This window comes from Dioscorea cayenensis, chromosome 3 (genome assembly GCF_009730915.1).
Source record: "Dioscorea cayenensis subsp. rotundata cultivar TDr96_F1 chromosome 3, TDr96_F1_v2_PseudoChromosome.rev07_lg8_w22 25.fasta, whole genome shotgun sequence".
Classification (NCBI taxonomy): domain Eukaryota; kingdom Viridiplantae; phylum Streptophyta; class Magnoliopsida; order Dioscoreales; family Dioscoreaceae; genus Dioscorea; species Dioscorea cayenensis.
The window spans coordinates 7822205-7830382 of NC_052473.1; the positions used below are offsets into that span (position 1 = coordinate 7822205).

The following is an 8178-nucleotide window of genomic DNA, read 5'->3' on the forward strand; positions in this document are numbered from 1 at the left end:
CTACATAGTTCAATGGTTTGGCCGATGAGGATCCAAACAGTCACATAGAGAACTTTCTTGAGGTGTGTGATATGATCAAGATAAACTGGGTGACGGATGATGCCATCAAGTTGAGAGCTTCTTATTTTCCCTAAAAGGGAGAACAAAGCAGTGGCTATACTCATTACCTAGAGCCTCGATTACTACATTGGAGGAGATGGTAGAAGTTTTTCTAGCCCGTTATTTCCCTCCTAGAAAATCTGCAAAGCTTAGGAATGAGATCTCATCCTTTGTACAGTCGGAATTGGAGTCTCTATTCGAGACATGGGAAAGGTTCAAGGAGCTCAAGTGCCCACAACACAGATTCCCGTAGTGAATGATTATTCAGACTTTTTACAACGGGTTGAATCCGAGTACAAGACAACTCTTGGATGCGGCAGTAGGAGGTTCCTTAGGTAGCAAGACCCCTGATGAGGCCCGTCAACTTATTGAAGAAATGGGTTTAAACAGCTACCAATGGAATGCCAAGGAGAAGAAAAAGGTGGCCGGTCTTCATGAGATAGATGCTGTAACTTCATTGGCGGCACAAGTGGAAAATTAGAGTAAGAAGTTAGATCTTCTAACTTCAAACAGAGTGGCAGCCATGAGTACTTGTACCGGGTGCGGTGAAGGACATGCTCCCTCTGATTGCCCGATCTCTATTCGGTTGAGAACGTCGATTTTGTAGGTAATGGCATGAGGACTCAAGGAAACCCATATAGCAATACCTACAATCCAGGTTGGAAGAATCATCCCAATTTCTCGTGGAGCAACCAAGGTCCATAAAAGGCCATGGGGCCATCGCGTTTACAACAACAAGCCCCGAACGTAGAAAATAGAGTTTAAGGTTTGGAAACCTGAATGAATGATTTGGAGAAGGCCTTGACTAGATTTCTGCAATCTTCAAATAGAAGGTTTGAATCAGTTGAGGCTACACTTCACAATCACACGGCGTCTTTGCATAACCTTGAAAATCAGGTGGGGCAGATTGCGAAGTCTCTCTCGGAAAGGCCACATGGAAGCTTGCCGAGCAATACCGAGACCAACCCTAGAGAGCATGTAAAAGCGATCACTTTGAGAAGTGGTCATGAGGTTGAAGGTAGGCTTCCGAGTGAGAAGCCAAAAGAACACGCACCCGAGGTTATAGAGGTTGAAGAGGGAACAAGCAAAGAGAAAGGAGGTGGCAACCCCACCTTTCAAGCCGAGAATCCCTTATCCCTCTAGATTGAAGAATGACCAAGGGGATGAATAGTACAAAAAGTTCCTGAGTTTGTTCAAGCAACTCAACAGCAATATTCCTTTTGTTGAGGCATTAGCTCAAATGCCTAAGTATGCGAAATTCTTGAAAGACTTGTTGACTAATAAGAGGAAGTTGGAGGAGAGTGTTTTAGTGATTTTAGATGCATCTTGCTCGGTGGTGTTGCAAAAGAACATGCTGAAGAAGAAGAAAGACCCAGGAAGCTTCATCATTCCGTGTAATATTGGTAATCTAGGTGAAGAAATGGCATTGGCGGACTCAGGGGCTAGCATCAATGTCATGCTATACATCTTCTTTCAAAAGCTAGGCTTGGGCGAGCCGAGGTCCACTTGAATGACTTTGCAATTGGCGGACCGAACGGTGTGACATCCGAGGGGCATTATTGAAGACGTGCTTATCAAGGTGGACAAGTACATTTTTCCGGTTGACTTTGTAGTGCTAGACGTCGATGAGGATGCGGATGTACCCTTGATACTTGGGAGACAATTCTTGTGGACTTCCAAAGCATTGATTGACATGGACGGTGTGGAGCAAACTTTGAGAGTCAGAGATGACAAGTTCACATACCGCCTTGCTGAAGCCATACGGCATTCTCTTGATTTTGATGATACTTTGTATTTTCTAGACACTACTGATGAGATTGTTGATGAATACATGTAGGAAATGTTCAATCCTGACACGTATGAGTGTTTGTTCGACCAATAGGAGGAAATTGAAGAAGTAATGATGCTTGGTTCGACTGAAGAAGTACCGTCTACCCCGGGGATCTTGAAGAAGGTGCTCCAGAAGATGAAGATCGCAAGGAGACGCCACCGGAAATACTGCGAGATTGTTGGAGGTATGCGTGAATCGAACGATGAACCGTTTCTTGGTAGTCCCAAGCCCGACAATTCACCCTCTACTCTCAAGAGACTTTGCTCATCATGCTTTCAAGCCATGGGTAAGAGGGCAACTTTCATCTATGAACCCACGTGAGTTAAGACAAGGTATGTCAAGCTTAGTGATGTTAAACAATCACTTCTTGGGAGGCAACCCAAAAGTTTACTGTTTTTCCAAGTCATAGTTTAGTTTTGCATAAATAACTTGTTAAGTGTTGGTGTATTCGTGTTTAGATGCTTGTGCTATTTTCATTTTGGTGGATTTCTGTGTCATCGTGTGTTTTCATGTGGATTTGGCGAAGATTTATTCGTTTGAGCTTGTTTGTATTGTTTTTCACTGGTAATTGTTGAATAAAAGAGCAGGTTCTGAATGTGTAAATACGTTTAGAAAATTTTTGTAGAGCCTGCAGAGTTTTTTTCAAGTCATCCGAGAAACAGCACGGGCGTGTGGAATTTCCACACGCCCGTCCGGGGTTGCCACGAGCTCATCCAGAGAAGGCCCGCAGTGGGCGTGGACTCGTCCACCTGAGCGACTCTGCGATTATCGCACGGTGGGTCGCAGAAATTACCGCACCGGCATGCGTTGTTCTGCGAGAAACTTGGGGAATTCTTCCCGAGAGCACGAGGCGTGGACTGCCGCCTGGGAAACTCAGACCAACGCACAGGCGTGTCTATTTTCCGCACGCCCGTGTGGATTTCTGCAGACGATCCCTTCTCCATCCCGAGAGCGTACAGGGGCGTGTGAATGCCCCTATGAGTTGGGCCTGTGATTGTCCACGGCCGTACGGAATTTCCGCATGGGCTTGCAAAACACTTTGTGATTTTCTCTCAGTTGGACAGAGAGCACACAGGGACGTGCGGCTTCCCTTGTGCGTCGGGAGCACGGGCGTGGGTAATTTCCACACGCCCGTACGAGTGTTTTCAGAGACAACAAGAGCTATCCCGACAGTACACAGGGGCGTGCGTCTAGCCTTGTGGCTCTCCATTGTGGAGACACACTGGCATGTGGAATTTCCGCACGCCCGTGCAGATATACAGAACTCCAAGGGCATGAGTTCTTTTTAAAAAAGCTTGTTTCTCTTCATCTACATCCTCTCCACTCTCTTCAGAATACTCTAGCATTGTTTTCCGACCTCGTACTGCCGATTTTGGAAGATTTTTACTTGGTTTTCTGGCCTATTCCTATTCTCATCATCTCAACTCATCGGTAAGCCCCTATATTTGATTTTCTTTTCCAATTCTTGATTCTAATCGATGAACTTGCTAAGAATGCTTCGTTTTTGCAATTAGAGTGTATGAGCATGCTTAGAATGAAGTTAGAAGAGTTTTAGAAGTGTTTTGTTGGATTTTTGAGGCGCGGCCGTGCGGTTCTTCACGCCTTGTGGATCCACATGGGCGTGCGAAAATTCCCCACCACCATGTGGATTTCTGCAGCATCATTTATCTAGCTTGTTTGATTGATTTCCTTTGAAAATTTGCAGGATATGGCACCTAGGTCAAAGAAGCAAGCAGAGAAATGGCCGCGGGAGTCATCCTCCAAGTCCGAGGGCATGAGTTTCACTATTCCTGAGCATCAGGATCATTTTGTGCGTCTGTCGAGACTTCGGTTCGGACACTGAGCAACATTCTCAGCTACCGACTGATTATCCTGGAGCTTTGACCCGTCAGAGAGCTACCGAGTGCTGTGTGGTCCGGGTCAGTACGAGCCGGGGGCGTCCAACACCACGTGCCTTTCCCATCTTGCCTACCGATATTTAGACGCCATTATGAGTAGGTCGGTGAATGGTCGTGGTGACAGCACATGTGTTTTGAGCTGGCAGGAGTTTTTTTATCTGTATTCGATGGTGCAGCGCATACCGATTCATCTGGGGCACATCCTTGCAGAGTACATTCATCATCAGGGGCATTATGCTAGATTGGGAGTGATCTTCTCAGACCCCTACATTACTATACTAGTCATGGGCATGGGCCTCTTGGATGTGATTCGCGGGGCTGAGAGGATGAGTACTCCTCCTCCCCTGAGTCTAGAGACGATGAGATTGACGGGTATGATCCGTCGAGTACGGACGGGGGTATATGCCTTGGTTCTATCCACTCTAGAGATAGTTGAGGATGAGGTTGATGATGAAGAGGCTTCTCAGCCTGCCCCTGAGCCTCAGCCGATGCTGATGGAGACTGACGGACCTCTGGCGACAGAGGACCCACCCCCACTATGTATGGTCTCGGGAGTCGCCGCTGGGTGTAGTGCGGGCGAGAGATCACCGAGGCATCGACCGGAGATAGCAGAGGTGCGTGCGACGCGAGCCGCATGAGTTCATAGAGTTCATGGCGCTCTGACGCTTTTCTGACGAGATCCTTCGGAGACGTCGCTGCACCTTTTTGACTCGCGATCTCGGCATCTCCCTAAACGCCCACGCATCACCATCATTGGACCCACCGAAAGACCTTCCTCGATCCAAAGACCAAAGTAATAGAGGAGGCAGAGCTGGCGTCACGACACTTGACTTGCTTTTATTTCTACTTGCATTTTATTTTGGACATGTTATACTCAGAAAGGACTTTCCTTCTGAGCTTATTTTCATTTTGTTGTCTCGAGTTATGTTTCTTGCTCTATCTTATATATACTCGAGTTTTATATTGAGCTCTCATCGAACCCCTCCTGTATGCGCGTAACTGGTCTTCTCATCATGGGAATTGAGAACTTAGTCATAGAGCACGGCCAAGGTGCTTCGACACTCTGGCCGTGTGTGCCTCACAACCCGTTGGAACATCACCCCCAAGGATTTTAGCTCCATTAACTGCAACACTAGGAGTTAGGGGAGTATTGTTTTGATTGCTTCTCCCATATTTATTCTTGATTGATATACATTATAAGTGAGCATGCATGTGTACATTGAGGTCAATGCACAACTAAGTGTGGGGGCCGGGAGTTTCGTAGTGCACAAATCTTTTACACTATTTTGATTGATATATATGCTCAAATAGCCAATGGCGGTTCACCCTTAGTTTAGCAATGATGGGTATTCTTGAGTTAGGGAGAATTTCTAACATTGAATGTTCTCATGCTCTAGTTCTTGTCTGAATTTTTGGAATTTTTGCCTGAATAACATTTTGTGCACTTCTCACTCTTTTAAACTCTTTTTGGAAACTCAAGTCTAAGGTTGAAAAGGGACCAATTTTAGTTTTGTTTCTTGTGTTGTTTTACTATGGAAAATGGAAAATGAAAGATGGAACAAAAGTGTTTTTATCGTTTAATTGTGCTTGTTGGGTGGAAAAGAGCTACCACCCATGATGTATGAAGCTACTCTCATAAGTCGGGACTACTAGCTATGCCCTATTGAGGGAAAGAGCTATCTCATGGGATGTGTAAGCTACCACCCGGTAGAAAGAGCTACCACCTCGAAAGTGTGAAATGCCACCTTAAGCGGCCGCATTGGAAAGCGCTACCTTAGAGGATGTGTGAGCTACTACCCTTTTTAAAATGTTTGGTACTCTTTGTGAGATAAAAAGTCCCTTATACCTAGAACTTTGAGGAGTATACTTTGGGTTGACTTGAGTAAGTTTACACACTCCACGATTTGGGTTTGTTGTCCTTTTTAATTCAAGTTTTAGATAGATCATTGATTTTTCGTATTTAGTGTTGAAATTTCCTTTTACTATTAGAATGCTTTCTTTACATGCTTTTCGTCAACCTAAGGCCAAGCGCTTCCAATAATCCCTTCATCTATGCATATAATGTTTTAACTTTTGCTTAAGGACAAGCAAAATCTTAAGTATTTGGGAGTTTGATAAGTGCTTGTGCGATAAGAATGTGAAGCATTCTTTCTTTATGATAAAAATTACTTTTTAATGTTTTAGCGCTAATACGTGTGTATGTTATGTACTGTTTATGCAGGTTGAGGTTTGTGAGGCCGATTATTTTGAAAAGAAGACATTGTAGATCGTTTTCACGCATTATTTGGAGGAGATCTTGAGAGGCTCAAAGCGGAGACATGAGTCGGGGTTTAGAATGCTTGTGGGAGTTTGACTTTTTTTCTTTACTTTGCTTATGTTTTGCCTTTTTGAGTTTAACTTGTTGTTTAAGTATTTTTGAGTGTTCTTTTTGTGTTAGGAACTTAGTTATGGTTTTTGGGAGGTTTTTAAAGTGGGAGAGAGTCATTTTGGAGGTTAACCTGAAAGCCTCACGGTTTCCATGCGGGCGCATGGAAGCCCGTGAGGGTTCTGAGTAAAGTCAATTTTTGTGGGCTGAAATGGACCAGCACTGAAAGCCTCACGGCCTCCATGCGGGCGCATGGAGCCCGTGAAAGTTTCGAAGTGGCCTCAAAGTGGTCTCACGAGCCTTGGCATATATATTGACCTTCTTGGACCTTCTAGGACATTCCTAGCTTCTTTTTTTCTCCTTCTTCCTTCTCCTCTGATTTTCTTCATTTTTTTCTCTTCAAACCTCTCATCTTTGATCCCCAAACAAAAGAAGAAGTGGAAATCTCATCTCCTTACAAGAAGAAGAGTTCGATTAAGGCATAGAGAGGATTATCGGTGAGTTAGGCTACATCAACTTCCTCCTTTTTCACTCCTCTCATCCTTGTTGTGATTCTTTGAAATTTTTTTGTGAGAAATCTTAGTTATTGAAGTGATTTAAAGATTAGAATCATTTTAAGGTTGTAAAAACCATGATTTGGTGAGGAAATGAGAGACATCTTGCATCTCAAGGGTTCGGGTTACTGTAGCACCGACCCAAGTTGAATTCCTTTTTGTTCTTTTTTTGCTGATTTTGAGGATTTTTAAAGGTTTCATTCTTGTTATATCTTCTTATTAGAGTGCTTAGAAAACTCTAGAAACAATTTACTCCTATTTTAAGCACATTTTTCCTTCTTTTTTTAATTGGTTGTAGTATTGTTGTTGAATCTTGCTTTTTGTTGGTTGTTTAACGGCTTCTAGGAGGAGAAGCTTCAAGCAAAGGAAAAGAGATTATAGACAAGTAACTTTGGAGGGTGTTAGCTCGCCAAGTTTGTGAGTGGGATTTACTAAATTATGGACTATATATCATGCATATATATACATATATATATATTAGCCTTTGAATGACAAGATTTCTATCTATAAAAACTCTTGAGATGTTATTCATTGGATTTGGATATCATGAGGATTTATGATTTGATCTCCTTCATGGTTTTTTTACTAAAGATTATTAATATACATATGTTGTTGTTATGATTTGAAAAAAATATGTTTTAGAAGATATGTTTTGAATTATGTATCCTTATAAAAGATTGATGTTTTTCCTATGATGACCAAAAAGCTTTGGGTAAAACAAATTGAATATTACCATGAAAATGATGTAATTGATTTGAGGTATACATATGTGTTTTCAATGAATATTCTTGTATGCTGTTTTTTTAACGAAAATGTTTTTCATTGAATGGTTATGAACAAGTTGTTGACTTTTTGGAGTGAGATTGGCATTTGTGAATACTTGTTCCCTATTGATGAATATATTTAGCCTACGGGCGAGAATGCTGTTTATTGCTTTCATTCATGATTTGTGAACATAGTCACGAATAAGGACCCTTTTTCGAGTTTGTAATGAATATTTGGATTTTTATTATGCAAACACCCGTGGGGTCTTGAACATATCCATGGAAATGGTGGGCTACGACCTTCATGTTCTTGACAGGGGTGGTTTTGATGGTGACGAAACCCCAATACTACTGCGGTGAGAGTGTGGATGGTTTCCACGGGCCGACACTATATAGAGGTGGCGTGGAATCTTGTCAAACCCGGTTATGCCATTTCGGTGGGAGCGTAGAGCCACGACTTGGATATAGTTGGGTTGTTGGGTCACCACGAACTTCCAGTGACCAGCGCCAAGATATGCGCATCTTGGTGGCTCCGACCTAACAGCGACCCGCGGTTAGTGAGGGAGGGATTTTTCGAGGCTATTTAAAAATATATTTGTTTATTTTAATCGATGATTTATACATTTTTGAATTATGAGTTACTAAGCCAAAGTATAAACTTGGATTT

At 42.9% G+C, this 8178-nt stretch overlaps 1 pseudogene; it reads right to left on the reverse strand.

The window, feature by feature from the left end:
- Positions 1 to 244: 244 nt before the first annotated feature.
- On the reverse strand, positions 245 to 345 carry LOC120257677 (annotated as a pseudogene).
- Between the last annotated feature and the right edge of the window lie 7833 nt (positions 346 to 8178).